At 31.0% G+C, this 17121-nt stretch overlaps 1 long non-coding RNA gene across 2 annotated transcripts in view; it reads left to right on the forward strand.

Moving 5' to 3' along the window:
- Positions 1-17121, forward strand: part of LOC118180839 (uncharacterized) — a 98616-nt gene that overhangs the window by 27073 nt on the left and 54422 nt on the right. For both annotated transcript variants that reach the window (XR_015038584.1, XR_015038585.1), the window contains one exon: positions 371-414. This is a non-coding gene — a long non-coding RNA (uncharacterized LOC118180839). The remainder of the gene's footprint in view (positions 1-370; positions 415-17121) is intronic.

Below are 17121 nucleotides of genomic sequence, written 5' to 3' on the forward strand. Positions count from 1 at the left end.
ATGTTTCATGCTAATTTAATACTGTAAAAGCTTAACCATGAGGTGCGTTAACCATAAGCTGCGTTAACCACGAGGCCGATTATTATCTGCCAGGTGGGTTGCAGCATATTCGTAAACTAAACTAAACTGTAAAAGCTTGTCACGCATAATATAAGTAACAATTTATGCATATTTTAATTTTCTTCATGCACATGATACATTAATAAATTTCTAATTATTGATGATATATTAATGTAGTAAATGTAGTAATAAGTAGTGTAAAATATATGCGTATATAGTAATGAGTAATTCAATAAATTTAGTAATGAAAATCATGCAAAAATATATGCTAAGTTTTGGTTTCTAACAAAATTTGCTTAATTCATTTTAGGCTAGCTGCAATGACTTTCGACATCCTTCATGCCTGCAATAATGGTACGTTCTATTATTATACTTACTTTCTTCAAATTTATCACAGATTTTTAGTAATGTAAGCAAAATACAGAAACTCATTTTTACAAACTGATGTCCTTAAATATAATACACACGAATTATTGCTTGGGAAAACTACAACAAATGAGTTTATTGAAAATAAAATCATCAGTGTAATAAAAGGTCACAAGCCTTGAAAAGTCTTTATGTGTATAATTGAATGTAATGCAATATCTCAGTTCCTTTACATGACAAAACAACAAATCCTTTACATAACATATAATAATCGAATAAAAAGCTACAATAACAATATCTGACAATAATCTGCAAAAGCCAGAAAAGCAGGACGGGGAAATAACAATTAGTTATAAATTTAGAATAACTAAACTAAACTCAGTGGCGTAACAGCCCTAGTGGGCCAAGGTTAGCAGGGCCCCTGTATCTGCTTTCTTGACCGTAGGCCCCGGGGTGCATGAGCATATACCCCCTGGACAAGTGGTCAGTTTGTCGCAAGACCCCCGGTGTTTAGTCCCCAAGCGAACTTGGTACTCATTTTATCGACCCACTCAAGGGATGAAATGCTGAGTCGACCTTGCCCAGTCCGGGGATCGAACCCCGGACCTGTGGTGCTGCTGCGCAACGCGCTAGCCACTGCACCACCGGGCTTATAAATTTAGAATACTCTTTCCAAAAGGGCAGAACAAGTCGGAAATGGGGTTGTTTTGAAATTTAACGTTAAATCATGCTTTCCTACACATTCCGTGTTTATTCTTAGCAGGTTAATCACCTTTAATATTCCACTCAGCTACGATCGAAAATTGATATTCACTTTGAAAGGTTTTCAGATTAAAATTTCGTATCAGTAGATCAGCAATGAGAAGTACATTCTGAAGTAATACTAATGTAATCCTGTTCATTTGGTACCTTTCGACTAGGTTAGAGAAGATATTCCGATCAGTAGCATCCAAAACAGTGAAAATAATTTCATTCTTAAGCTTTTTTTTAAATCTTGAATTTCGTAACCACAAAGGATTAGGATTGTAAGGAAATGTGTAAAATCGTGCAGGTGATTTAACTTTTCCCTCCTCATATGATCTATTATAAAGAAATCTCTAAGTTGGCTTAAATTTTCCCTCCTCATATGATCAACCCAACGATTTAATTACAAAATTCCATTATCAGAAAGGCATCAAACCACTTCAACGTCAGTCGCAGTTTAATACTTGCTGTTCTGTAATATTAGACTAAATATTCTATCAGTTTTAGATTAAAGCTTCATAAAACTAAAGCATTCATTTTCATTTATTTAATAATAAATGCGACTTGCACGGAAAAAAATGAATTTATTATTTATATTTCTAAAAGAGAATTATTGCAGAATAATTACTTGAAGAACGATTAATAGATTGTTTTGTATTCATAATAAATCTGCCTAATTTAAATGTTTAAGAAAAGTAAACTTTTACTGTTAAAACTTTACTTTGAATAGCATTTTTAAAAATCGAAGCGCTGTTTAAATAGCACCGCAGTTATAAATTTTTCATGACTATTGTTAATTTAAACAAGTTTTTGTAACTTTCATGTATATTATATAACAAAATTATGGATAAACCGGATTTTTGTAAATTAATAACAAAAATAACTCTACAGCCTTATATTTTTAGGCAACTCTGTGACTGCGCTCTACCCACACACTCTTGAGGAGGAATGGTTAATATAATTGTGATTTATACTGAAGCCTCGGGTTCAATTCTCAGAGAGAATACAATTGATTTTTCAAGAGTCTTCCTTATAAATTTTTTAATAAATTAATTATTAAATTTTAAAAAAAGTTTAAAAACTTCAGATGCGAACTAAAATGTGGCGTAAGGAAATTTATTCTTACTTTCTATAGCCTGACTGAATCTCGGCTCCTCCACCAATCGCCTTTCAGGTGGCGAAGAGGAAGAAAGTTAGATTAGGTTATTTGAATACAGCAAAGCACGGGAGGGCTATCTGCACACGTATGTCGGCAGCCCGTTCACCAGAGTCGAACCTGGGCAGAAATACCAGCATTCAGCGGGCTTGACCGTTCTGCCACAGATGAGTGCAGAAATGAGAGAAATTTACAAGGTTCCATGAATGTATCCTTATGCTGTAGTTATCAACACATAAAGTTAGCAGGTGGAAGGTCTTGGATTTGATTTAGCACCCTTGGATTTCATAATGCAATATATATGCTAAAAAATTTCATTTATTATAAATTTCGCATTCAAAGAACATAACACTTTTTTCACAATCCAGATGAATATATATTTATAAGTGAGGTCCGGGGTTCGCCCCCTCCACACTCCTAATGATCAAACTTTGAAAGGCCGGTATTTAAAAAAATTCTTAAAATTGTACTAGAAAATGTAGACAATTATGATTTCATAATGCAGTTTATTTCAACAATTTACTCACAGACTGTGTATCTCATACCAAGTTTTAACAGTACTTTTATTATATAACTTATAATTCAACCCTTTCAGTTTTCGTTCGGGGAAAAAATGGGCAATTTTTCACCAATCCAAAAAATATTGGTGCTCAAATAGGACTTAACCTATGTCAATAAACCATTTATAACTTATACCCTGAAAAACCTACCGTATTTCGCTTTGTTTCACGCTGAATATAAGGATTTTGTGTGTCAGATAAATCTCAGAATTGCCAATGGATGACATGGTCGTAACTCACAACCAATAAGCGTGGATCTCTGTGGGCTAATGCTTCAGGGGATCAAGCCTAGAAGATTTATGATCGGCAGTTATCTGAAACATGTGTTAGGTGCACATTCGTACCTTATCAAAAGTTGCATGATGCGTAAAGCTCTGTACCTTTCAGCTTATCTATACTTTGCACACTCTTTGTGCTACGTCATCCCATCAGACAATGCAATTAATTCATAGAAGATCAGATACTGCACACTAACGTGACAATACGTACAGAGTACAGGATCTTCGGAAGAGCGCCGAATGTCTCTGGAAGCGCACGGTCCTAAGATATCAACCATATTTATGAATAATTCATTGGATAACATTCTCTTTACTTGTCGGACGCTCTGTTTTTAATTGGTTGATATTACAAATTAGGTAAATAATTTTATGCTAAGAGACCAGTTTGCTTTGTATATATATGTTTAGATCAAAAGTTAATGAAAATAAATACGCATAGTTGCCCTTTTTCCTTAATGTATTATCCTTAATTTAAGCGATTTAATATTAAGTTTTATTCACCTCACTCATGTTGTTTGTCGTCAAAAAGTTTATCATCGAATTTTTAACTACTTCTTGATACGCTATCGACATATATTTATATGCGCTGTTTCATATATACGCTATTTCATACAGCCATTCAAATTTTGTGCACACTCTGTATATGGCAGTTCAATGTGGTGATGCGATTTCTTCAAGATAATAATGAATTTTTAATATAATTTATGAATGTACAGGTGAAAATTTTCTTCTGTATTAAGCAGCCTAAAACTCCTCCCCTCCCACCAGCATTTAAACTACAGTCTGTAAGTAAGAACCATGACAAAATGCAGTAATAGAAATACAGGAAAATTATCTCCTAAAAAAAGGAAAAAATCGTTTAAAAAGTCTCTTTGATTTACTCACAGAGTGCAAGTCACTTAATTATTTCAACAACCATTTATTAGCTAAATAATTTCTTTTCTGAATTCAAAATATAATACGAATATTTAACCTTTAAGGAATGCGTTTTGAAACTCCATACCAAATTCCATTGGAATGCGCAAACAAAACATATGACAAGGAAAATGTAGTTATGGCTTCAATACTTATGCATTTCCCTCTCAGTCTACCTATCTATTTAGAACAAACACAAGTAATAAACCGATTTTTTAACCGAAATTAATATAATCCCTTTTTCAGTTAGAAATAATTGAGCAAAATATTTAGTCCATTAAGGCATTTAAAAAAAAAAAAAAAAAAAAAAAGGTGACAACTAAAAAAAATTCGAATCGTCAAGCATTATATATACTGCATCAAGTTGCACGTATATAAAAATTTACATAGATATATATATATATTTTAGTAATATAGAATCAACTAATATGCTGAGAAATTTAACACAAAAATGCAAATTGTTATTCAGAGGAAAAATTTTTCATAAAATGTAATGTAAATGTTTTCATAACTATGCGAAAGGTGATTCAATGAAAATAAGATTGCTATAGTTCTGTACTGGAATCTGTCATTTATTAATTCATGCAATTTCATTCAGAAAAGTTGCATAAAATGCACATGCGCATATTCATAGATATGAATATCAGAAACATACCAATAATTTTTAAACTTTTTCCTTAGCATGAGTTGCCAATACGTGTTCTTTTTTGGTGCATATTTTTCTTCATGTTTACTTTTTAGGATGTAACAGATTTCTTAACGTTCCTTAGGGGTATCAAAATTACTTTAAATTTAGTTTATTATTTCTGCTGATGAAACAAAAAGACTAATGAGGTAATTTCGTTCTTAAATCTGAGATATTCTATACTGCGTCTACATTACTAACATTGGAAAAAAAATGCCTGCTCGCAATAAGCGCTAGGGCCGCAAACTGTAATGCAGTCTTGCACATAAAAACATGAGGAAAATAATATATTTCGTTAGTTATTAATGTATTTTAGGCAAAATAATTTTAAATAATAATAGACTTTTAAAACTGCGGATCTGTTTTAAAGGAAGTTATTGTCAAAGTATGAGCTACATACTTTAAGCCATAATGAAAATACTTATAAAAAAGTTTAATTCATCGTGATGTTTTCAGAAACATTTAATTGTAGGTGAGGAATACAGTTTTTTTAATTAACTGCCTAAATTTTAAGTAAACATATATAACCATTTACAATAAATTGTGTGAATTCATACAGCCGGTCTCTGAATCCCGTAATTCAATAAAACTTCTCGAGAAATTTATGAAAAACCACGGAAAGGAGAGGTGGGACGAACCCTAATTGCATAACTAAAGAGAAAGAAAGAAGATAATGTATTTAGGTCAACCCTCTATTTTCGTACTATTTCTGACATACTTATTCATAATGCATGTTTTGCATTTTGAAATACAAGTGGCTACATTAAAATCCAAATACAAAATAACTTTATAATTACACTTTGAATTCAAAAGTAGTAGCTTTTAGCAACAAAGTAATTTATTTTGCTGTTGTCCAATAACAGTTTAACTTACAAATTACAAGCAATTATTTCGAATATTAAGAAACTTCATCAGTTCCTATATATTTCATACATTATAATGCTTTTGAAACATTCACTGGTAAATGAAGGTGTACAAGTTTTCATATTTTTATAAAATTTAAGTTAAATACTGAATGTACATTTCCCGAACCTTTGTATTTTATTCAGATAATTCTTTCGTCGGAAGGTGGATTTGTTAGAAAATATTAATTAAGAATTCTAGTTTTATAAATATAATATATTTTTTTTTCACTTTTCCGTTTACTTGAAATTTAACACGTTATAGTTTTATGAAAAGGTAGCTAGGAAACTACTATGATAGTAACAAATTTATTCATTCAATCAATCAAATTTAAATAAATGGTGAAAGAAGAAAAGGAAGAAAGAGGAAGAAAAAAATTATTATTGATAAAATAATGAAGATGAGTTTTACATAATGCTCTATTAGTCTCACAAGAATTCGCGAGTATTTCGGTACTTCATCATCCTCAGTATTATTCAAAAATAATCAAGTTAATTAATATAAAATAGAATTGGGCTAGAGATAATTAGAATCTATCACAATCTTCGAAAACTTCATAATCATGACGAATCAAATACCAAAGCTATTTAAAAAGTTCCTTAAAATGATGGTGTTTTCCCCTCTCTGGCTTTGGCTGAGTATTTCTTTAAAGATAAAATAAAAAAAATAAAAAATAAAAACTTTTCAACGTATAATAACAGGAAGTGGATAAAATTTCATGACCTAACTCATTTTTCAGCTGTAGTCTGTTACGCTCCTCGTGCCACATTAATCATTAATTACATACATTATGCTGATGTATATTTTACCTCCGTGAACGAACATACTGAAGGTCAGCAGAACTCCGGAGCCACTTCACATTCATTACACACGGTTAGCCATTTTTTCATCCAAAAATGGTAGTGATTGGCTCTCTGCCTCTATTTTCGGAACGTTTTACACAAAATATGCGTATAAATTTCAAAATTTCCCTCTAATTTTTTTAATTCAAATAACTGAAATAATAAACATCTGTAAATGAAAAAAATCGTCATTTTTTTTTTTCACTTTTACATTTATTATCACATTTTAATACACACACGAAGTTGGAAAAACTAAGCAATGGAAATATGCAATTCCGGTGCATAAGTGTGTAAAAAAATCACATAAATAATAAAATTAAGAAATAAATACAAGAGCAAACTAATTAAAACTTTCAGAATATAAATAAATTTCAGAAATCTTTTGAAATATTGACAACATCAGCGGTGATTTATTGGCAAATTTTCATTGTCGTGGCAAAAATTCATGGCAGATGCGCTGCAGTGTTAAGTATGCTATAGTTATTAAATATTCATTAAAGTTTTGTTTTTATTTATTTTAGAATTAAGTTCTGAGAATTCTTTTAATGCAAATCCAACTTTAATAGACATAGCGCTTCGGTATATTGCGAACGCCTGAATATTGAATAGTTTTCACATTCCTTTTTATTTGCTTGCTGAGATCGCCTGTTTACTTTAATATGCATATATTTTATCTCTAAATAATTATATGAAGCATATATTTTAATCCCTAAGTAATAATAGCATAGATTTTTATCTCTAAATAATGATTGAAGGAGGATTTAAAGGAAGACTGAAAATGACTGGTTTATCAGATTTTCACTGATCCAATATCCTTTTTCTCTAACGTTTCGGTGTAAAATTCGGTAAATGGAGTTTTTAATGTTCGCAAATAAATGATTCGTTATCTAAATTTTTGCGGAGAAAAGGTCAAATTACTTTTATTTCCCTAGGAAAATTTTTATTTATTAGAACATCCAACCATATCGATCTGGACTATTTTTTAATTATTCAGACAATTCATCCCAGGCCAACATCGGGCATGTGGGTATCTACACCGCGCTTAGTAGCAGTACATTTACTTATATCTTATTATAATCCCATTCGTAATCTAAGAAAACGATGTTTTTTTTTTAGTAAATTTTTTTTTTTACAAAATATTTTTATAATTTTTTTTTTTTTTTTTTTTTTTACAAAAATAAGGTTTTAGACATTATCATTGTTATTAATTTTAATATTTTATTATCCCATCATAAACATATGCGGGAAATTTTTTACATCTAACCATTTGCATCTGCGTATCTGCACCTACAGTGAGTGATAATATAGGATATACTACCTAACCTGAAATTCAGACACGTGGAACCATTAGAATTTCTAGATTATTACCTTTTTAATCTTTAACTGGTAGGTATAGAGCCCACGGTTGCGCATATCACATTCTACCTAAACATGCATATATTTCTTTTTGCAGAATATCACGAACACATCTAATATATCATAAGTATCTTGGTACGAAATTAAATCTAAAATAAAATTGGAAATTATTACATAGGTGAAATGTGTTAGATGATGATTCCATAGGTAACAGCTTTTTTTTTTTTTTTTTTTTCTTTCTTTAAAGATATATTTTTTGTGAACGTAGAACAGGATCATACCACTTGCGCACAAATATTTTACCATATCAGTTTAAGATTAGCAACTGTAGAACAGTACACAAACCTAATTTTCGCGTTTAAAAAATACGTCAGAGCATAATTAAATACAATTTGATTTCGTTTATATTACTAATAAATTTTTTTTTTCTAATTTTCGTAATTATAATATTAATCGCCAGTACTAGTATTGGAGAAATGGCTGAAAAGCACATAAAAATTATAATAAATTAGTACAATGTAATTATTCTTAAGGTTTGCAAGTTTTTTAAAACAGTTTTCGTGCATTTGGCCTCACTGAAAACTATATTTGATACATCTATGAGCTGCATTTGTATTGTTGTCTTTTATCCTACTTAAAATTCCCAAGTTTTCAAAATATTTAATTACCTAATATTCTGAAAGTTGTTGAATGGCTTCTTGACTGATAAATGCGCCCTAGTGCTGTAGTAATTTGTAAGGCTTTTGCCGTATAGTATATTAAATTCCTATTTTCTTCGGGTTTTCTTAATTAAATTCTATATTACTTTTAGAAACGGAAATAAACTGTTACCCCTGTTAGTTGTAGCTTATAGAATACTGCACTGCAAATCAGATAAGTATATTTTAGATGGAAAAATTCACAACACATAAAGCTGTATATTTATGAGACGCTTTACCGTCTAAAATCCTCCTAACATCAAGTACTCTTTTGTTCTATCGATTGGAACTACCCTAAATATTAATCATTTGATTTAAATAATTAATGTAACACTATTCGAAGAAAGCTTTAGATACATCAAAAGGCTCCTCATGGGGGTGGAATAAATTTTAGAATGATAAAAATGTATACTAATGATGTGAAAATGTGATTAATGACCCCTAAATAAATCGGGAAAATATACAAACGTTGAAAGACCTTTTTCTATGTACATTTTGATAAGTATTAAGTCATACGATTCGTGCCGTATCGATTACTAGGGAATCTCCACATTGCAGTAATATATTTACCCAGCAGCACATGCTGTGATGATAAAACTGATTGCATAACCCGTGAAACAACTGTACCCATAGAACATCCCCCCTCTAATCCATTGTTCCCAACAGAAGACTGTTTGTCAATGTCCCCTTACAAAAGTAGAGATTCTAAACTACCCTCTAGGGTTGTCATATTCCGGAAAAGTGGAAAAGAATAAAAATTTACATCGCCAGCTTGCGCTGCTTTTCGCCAAATGTCAACTCATGTCTGAAATCATTCAAATCTGAAAATCGACTCATATCTTAGTAAATGACTATAAAAACCAAAGCTACATCTTATTTCACCAAATTTTTACCAGAGAAAAGATCTTAATGTTTGAATTACCACTAGTAACACAAAACTCAAGTCATTGAAATACTGAAAAATGAGGACTTTTTTTTAAAATGTACAAAATATATTTCAGTTGGAAAAAAGGAATGTTCTGCATATGATTATCTTATGTTAACGATGGCCCTAGTGGACTTTAGTGCAATCAAGCAATCTAATTAATCAAAAATACTCGTATGTAGGTAACTGCTCATACAAAGTAACCGGATAACATTTCGTCCTAGCACTGATACTGGCTTCCATCTTTACAAAAAGGAAGCACAAGAAAAACGGCAATTTAGATGTTTAATTTGGATGTTCAGTTACTATTGTTTGTTATGCTCTAGTTATTAGTCCTATAAGAACAAGTTTGAAAAATTACTTTTTGATATAAAACTTGAGATTTTTTCAGTTATTATTGTTTGTTATTCTCTAGTTATTAGTCCTATGAGAAGAAGTATAAAAAATTACGTTTCGATATAAAACTTGAGATTTGTTTCAGTTACTATTGTTTGTTACGCTCTAGTTATTAGTCTTATTAGAACAATTTTAAAAAAATACTTTTTGATATAAAACTAGAGATTTTTTTTAAAATATTATTCATTAACCTATACCGCCCAGCTGGTATAATGGTTGCGACCCTGACTGCCGTAGCAATGGGCCTGGGCTCGAATCCCGGAGAAGGCATTGTTGTAACTATTTGTCCATTTATAGGAGGCAACGATGGCCACCTATTTATGCATGCCCACTTTGTTTACTCACTTGTTTTACCAAATCCACAGTTTTATCCCCAAAAACTTTTGTAAATTCAGAGTTTTTGCAGTTATGTTGATGTTTACTTCATTTTTCACGCAAGTCTTAGTAACCAATTTAAAGTGAAAAAACAAACTGTTTTCTTTATTTTTTATTCGAATAAAATTAATTTTCATTACGTAGACTATTTATTGAAATTTTTATTTTCAGTATTTTCAAAAATAAAATAAGTAAATAAAAAAAAGTTCATAAATTGTACAGTTGTATACCACGGATGTAAAAGTACACGAATGGCAGAATGTTAAAGAATCCTATGTACAAAATTATCTTCATTTTAAATTCACTTTACAGCAACACATTTCCAATATTTCATTACGTCTCGTGGTTACACTTTTTTATACCACGTCATACCATGCATGTTTACACGTGTGCCTCTCTGGAATTATATCTTAAGGCTTATTTTAAATCTTATTCTGAAAAAATTTCTCCTTCCGCTAACATTTTTTGTGATTCAAAGAGGAAACTGATCCGCAAGAATTTATAACTAGCTATTATTGTTTAATGTATTCATCTCTTCCTTTTCTTGGATAGTATTCGAGCCAAGCGTTCATTCTTGAGTTTCAACGTATACATTTGGAATCGGCGACTGAAACAGCAGAGCGCAAAAGTAAATTTGAGAGAATGATGATGTTATGCTCATTTTAAAGTCACGAAACTCTAGTAGCTCTTTCCCGGTAATAGACCAGATTGACTGGAGGAGGTATTTGTGCCTTTCTACCAGTCTATCAGAAAGTCCTCCACAAAGGCATCGAAGGTTCTGCTTAGGCAGTTAATATCCTTTGTACAAACTACAACTGAGTACAAAATATCCTTTGTAGTATTTTGAGTTATAAACGTTCAAATGTTTATGTTGCTTTGTTATTATCCGAAGAGAAAAAGATTCAATTTTCGCCGAAATGGCGATGAAAGGCAATGTAATGCAACCCACTGCTTTGCTTTCTTTTCTCCTGAGGATATTCTTATTCAAATTTCTAGGAGAGGGATAGGGCATCATCTCTATTGGTTGTTGGTAGTAGGGGTGAGTAAAATGTGGGCGGGGAGAGGTTGCATGAATAGAAGATTTTTAAAATGCTGAAAATTTTCACGCGCAGCCGCAATTCCTAGCAGAAAGATTAGTTCAAGATACGATGATAAAATCGCAATACATTTCTTCCGAGAAAAAGTGGTACTTATGGGTGCGATTGCATATGCTGTGTGTCTTGTAAGGTAAAATAATAATATTAATCAAATGTGCCTTGGAATTGCAATAAATTATTCACAATACTAAAGCGGTGCGAGTATTTAACGGATTACTAGCCATAGTCACATGTGTGTTATTATAAATTGATGCTGTTAGTATCTGCATGTGTATGTATACATGCATACACACGCACAAAATGGGGTAATTTCAGAGTCGTTCCTAGAACTTGAAACTCGATCTATGGATATGAAATGTAGTTCTTACTTATTTTAAGGAAATGATAATTTGTGTTCTTAATTATATCGCTAAATCTGATGAATATTCTTTTCTTTTTTTAATTTTTAATTCCGCTTTCGTTAATCCTTACAAGTTTGTGTATGAATAGGTTGCATAAGCATTCTTCAGTTTCTAAGCGAATGTAAAAAATGCGAACTAGAACTTGGTAACATGTTTGTTTTACTTTTTTAGCTACTATGCTTACAATGAAATAATAAAAAAAAATTATCTTACTGCTACCAAAGTCTGCATTTACATTCTGAGATTATACAGGATACGTATTTCAGTATATTTATTCTTTGACTCCTGCATGCACATTTTCTAATTTTATATTTAAAAAATTTAAGGAAATTGTTATTACGCATTTGTGTAACGTCTAGTTGCTTAAGAACGAAAGAATTTACTGCAAATGTTCAAATTTCGAAGTTTAGATGTAACCCTAAACTAAGAAAAATTAAATACTACATGATTTATAAAGCACATATGCAGAAATTCCTCGCTCTGAACTCAGTTTATTTGAGTATTTAGAAAGCCAGCATAATTAAAAGTGGAGGAGAGTAAAACAGTTATACCTCGAAACAGTTACACTTTTGAAGGAAAAATTTTGGCAAAAATTTAAAGAAAACCTGTATTACTGTCAATGAAAGATGAAATTTTCAATAAGAAAGCAAAAACTGAGAAATAAAAAGCTAAATTAGGAATTACAAATAACAGTATAAGTGTAAAAAAAAAAAAAAAAAATTAAAATATGAGCTTAAAGAAGAGCTTCCTACGAGAAAAGTTTAAACTCAAGGGAAAACTGAGAAAAAGAAAAATTACCAAACAACTTTTTGATCGGTGGGACAGAGTTAATGGATGAATCAAAAACTATAATGGGATCTAGATTTCAAAGCTGGCTATTCCAAGCATTTATTTTTAAAATTATTTATTATTTTTTGCTTCTGTATTCAGAGTTAAGTCTTCTACTGATCAAGGACGAGAGAGATTTTAATTTCCTTGTCATTTACTTGTGCATATACTCTTATATATATATGTATTAACTTAACACACACATATACACTTTAAATTATCGAAGAAATATTTTTCATTTGGAAATACTTCCGGTTTATTTAGATCTTTCTGTCCACAGAAAACATCTTATAGTATTTAGTATATCAATAGTAAGCTCAATTGGTTAGTTTGTGTTGCTAACTGGCATCTGAGAAATTTCAAATTATCTGATCAAACGCCACGAAATCACTTGTTTGAAATCTTAAGTGAGCTGGCAGCTGGCCATTTGTGCTTCCGAATATATATTTTTATCGACAATTCCTAAGCATTTTTACTGCAGATGAAATCCAGCGATATTTACTCAAGTTTGTTTCATTTTAGAGCATATTTTTATTCGACTTAAAAATTCAGCGTACAAAATCAGATGGCTTAAAATGCAGATAAAAGCAAAATCGCTTGCTATTAGGCTACGAAAAACAAATAAAACAGTTCAATAAATTTCTTAAAGTTCAGAATTTTTTTAATCGAATTCTGAGTGAAGGGAACGAAAAATTCCCCTCAAATATATGGCGAGATGAAGCATGTTATTGATTGCAGTTTCGGATTTAGTAATGCACCCTAGGGATTCCCGCTATCAACCCTGTGGTGCTCCACTACGACAGTTTGTTTCCATTAACGCTACCAATACCCATTTGTTTCCTCCCGCGGTTTGTAATTTTTCCTCCTTTGTGAACTTCGAATACAAAGTATTCCCGTCTTCTCATTTTGTTTGTAATAGACTTTTTGCTTGCGAACCGCATCACAACTTTTGCAGTTCAATAGCCATTTAAGCACTCATAAGTCCAACAGATTAGTTGTTTAGATAATACCGCCATAAAAGCTGAAGAAATATTTTATGATTTAGGTCACAGGGACAAAGTGCATGTATAATTTAAGCATAAATGTTTACCTCCCATGAATTGTAATTGGATATAGTAAAGCAGAATCATTTTATGTACAAATAGATATCAAAATATTACTCAAATAAATGATCTATGGAAACACGTATTTCATATCTCCTGCACTTAACTTTTTCACATGAAATCAAATTCATTAAACTATAAAAATATGCTTAAAATTATACAGGATATCATATATACTCTTTTAACAGTATTTTTTGCCCAAAATTACTAAACTTCGTTTATTCCGACATAGTACCCGTCCACATTAGTCCTGATAATCGAGTTTATAGTGTAATATAATTAGCAACATGCGATATAATGCTTATCAGATTATACAGGCACTCATAAAAATAATGCAAGAAATTTAATTGATGTTATTCCGTTAAGTCTCTTTTCCAGCATTTCCTACATATTATGATTTAATATCCAGTTAAAAAGAATGTATGTCACTTTATTCTGTGTTTTATGAAGGAATTTGGGAAAGTAATTTAAAGAATTAAGTAAAATGCTGTCATTTTAATGTATTAAAATGTATTAGTGCTTATAATGATAACTTCGGTTTTGTCTGCTACTGAAGGACATGCAAGAGTTTCGTGGCTATATCTATACCCAGATGTTATTTTGAATTCAAAATTAAATACATTAACAATAAAATCTAAATCTCTATTTAAGGCATGAGGAAATGTTTCTTTATCGACCCATGAACTTTTAATGTTTTTTTCCCCCAATAACTAAAAACATCCCAATTTATGCTGTTTTACGAAAACTTTTGCGTCATCCCTCACACATATGAATTTCCTGATCAGTTACTTCATATCATTTGGCTTATTGGAGTATTTTCGTTATTGCAGTTACATCGGCAAAACCAATGTTCATTTCTACCTTAAAGGTCTTCCATTATAAATTAAAGAGTTTAGTCTCCCTAGGTTTCAATACATTCCATCACTTTCCAAATTTCGAAAAATTTATATGTAACCAGTATAATATAGCGCAGCAAGTTAAAAAGAATTAAACGCTAATATTAAAATTTGTTCCTTCGGATAGGTCACATGCAAAATCAGGCTGATACAATTTTATTATTTTGGTACAAAGAGCGGAGGACGTTTAAAGTAGGAGACGGAAAGGAAGGCTGAGCTGGGAATGATGGACAAAGGATACTTCTGATTCAGGCCAAATTAAGATTAAAATTATCAGAGTTGAATTGGAAAAAGACTGAACTGGAACATCACCAAGTTCAACAATTATTTCACTATAGAAGAAGGAAATTAATAATATTTACTGTTTATGTAATTTTAATTATGTTTAATAATTTTTACTGTTATTATTATAAAATATAACTAATACAATGCAATAAAATAAACATTATAGTGAACTGAAGTATATTTTACCTCTTTTAATTAGACTTTTTAAATTTCAGGCAATAATTTTTAAAATTTAAATTTCAGATAATAAAAAGTCTGAATAATAATATTACCCAAAGTAATTCCCTGCAGAGTATTCGGAATGTGCAAATATAATTTTATGCAATAAACCTAGCTTCAAATAAAAAAATTTACATTTTGATAGTCCCCCCCCGTCGGCTAATTATTAGGTCATCGTATTTGAAATGCAATAAAAAGTTTTCATTTGTAAGATTATCAGCGAAGTGAAATATGTTTACATAATCGTAACACATTTACACACGTTGTTTGAAGCAATCGAGAAATTTTGTTAGGGTATCCCCCTTTCCTGTGGGGGGGTGACGAGAACTTAATCCTTGGTTTAAGACTTATACTGAGATAAATGAGATTTTAAACAACAGACCATGTAATCTGAGACACTTGGGAAAAGCAAAAGTACATATATAACAGTTCTAGGCAGTTACACTTTTGGCGAAACCAAACACACAACTGTAAGATGGCAGACATTTTGCGACGTTGCCACATGATGTCTGTAGAAAATATTTTCGGTCGGAAAGAAATTCAGAACAGTTAATGTTTTTCTGGAACAGAAAGAAACATTTATGACGAACAAATAGGAGCGTAAAAAGGAGTTGGCATATGTGGCTCTTTATAAGCACACTTACTAATTCTGAATCACATCTCTTGAATAGAGATGACTTCTTGCCATCGGAATGAATAGTTGTTTCCATGTCAAAATAAAAATTTCAACTCCCAAAAATATTTTATTTACACGCAGTTTTATGCAATAGATCTTTTAAGACAAAATTCAAGTAATGAACATTTTCTTTTTACACTTCATTTCTATGAAACAACACCATGGTTTAAAAATATAAGGTTTTTTTTTTTTTTTTTTTTTTTTTTTTTTTTTTTTTTTAAAGCTAACTGTGGCAAAGCACTTTGGGGCTGTCTGCATAAGGTAAAGGATGGCTTCATAGAAAACTTTCTTAGGAAAAAGTAGCTGGTATTCACATTGCACATGAGGAAAACCAAAGAAAACGCCCATTAAACCAATGCGCATTAACCATTTGGGATTCCGTTGTCGATGTGCATGGAATGTCTCAATCAAATTAAAACCCGCAAATGTAGGCCCCGTATAGCAAGATGCTTATAATTTGAAGTAGTATAAATTCCTGCTTTTGAAACTATGAGAAATATTCCGTTTTATTTAATTCGAAGTTCTTCATGCACAACATGAATAAATGGCTTTTAACCTAATCATAGATATTATATTAATAAAAATTTCATTTTACCAGCAATACCAAATTGGAAATATTATGAGAAATCCCGCAATAAAACGTCTCAGATTATATTTTTATTAGTACCATAGAATGTTAAGACCCTACTACACACTTAAGACACACATAATATTGTGTGACTGAATAAAAACTGAGTATTTTTAAGGGAGAAAGTTAATAAAAATTAAATTAGCCAAATAATTTTCTTTTGCAAATAATATTAAATAAGACAGCATATGAACATATGAAAACAATCAGTTCTAGACAATCTGTATAGGGATTTCGTATTTTTCCACTGACGCAACGCAAAGAGCAGTAATTTCCCTGCGATTAAGTATGTCCAACTTTCGACGCTTAGAGTTTATTCATGCTTTCTGCATCATATAACTGACAAAAGTGAGCGAAAGTGTGAGATCAAGTGATATTAAATTTGAAAATAAAACTTGTTGGATGATGTTTAGTGAATACTGCTGTTCATTTAAATGAGTCTAATATGCATCTTCAATTCTAACCGCAACTAATAAATGGTATATCGAAGAATGGGATCATTTGAAATTGCCCTAATCTCACAGCGAAGAAAAAAAACCTAATTCATCCTGGAACTCTGACGTGGCAAAATCATATAAATTAAAAATTATGTGCAGCATCGATTTCCAATTTATCAAAAGACTCTGAAGATAGTTTTTAGATTGTCTTAGAACCAGTTGCATTTAAATATTATTTGCTACTCCATTCTTAGTTAATAGCAATCTTACATACTAGCAAATCAATTTACAA

This window comes from Stegodyphus dumicola, chromosome X1 (assembly GCF_044657685.1).
Source record: "Stegodyphus dumicola isolate Sdum_Otavi_A_Nest chromosome X1, ASM4465768v1".
Taxonomy (NCBI): domain Eukaryota; kingdom Metazoa; phylum Arthropoda; class Arachnida; order Araneae; family Eresidae; genus Stegodyphus; species Stegodyphus dumicola.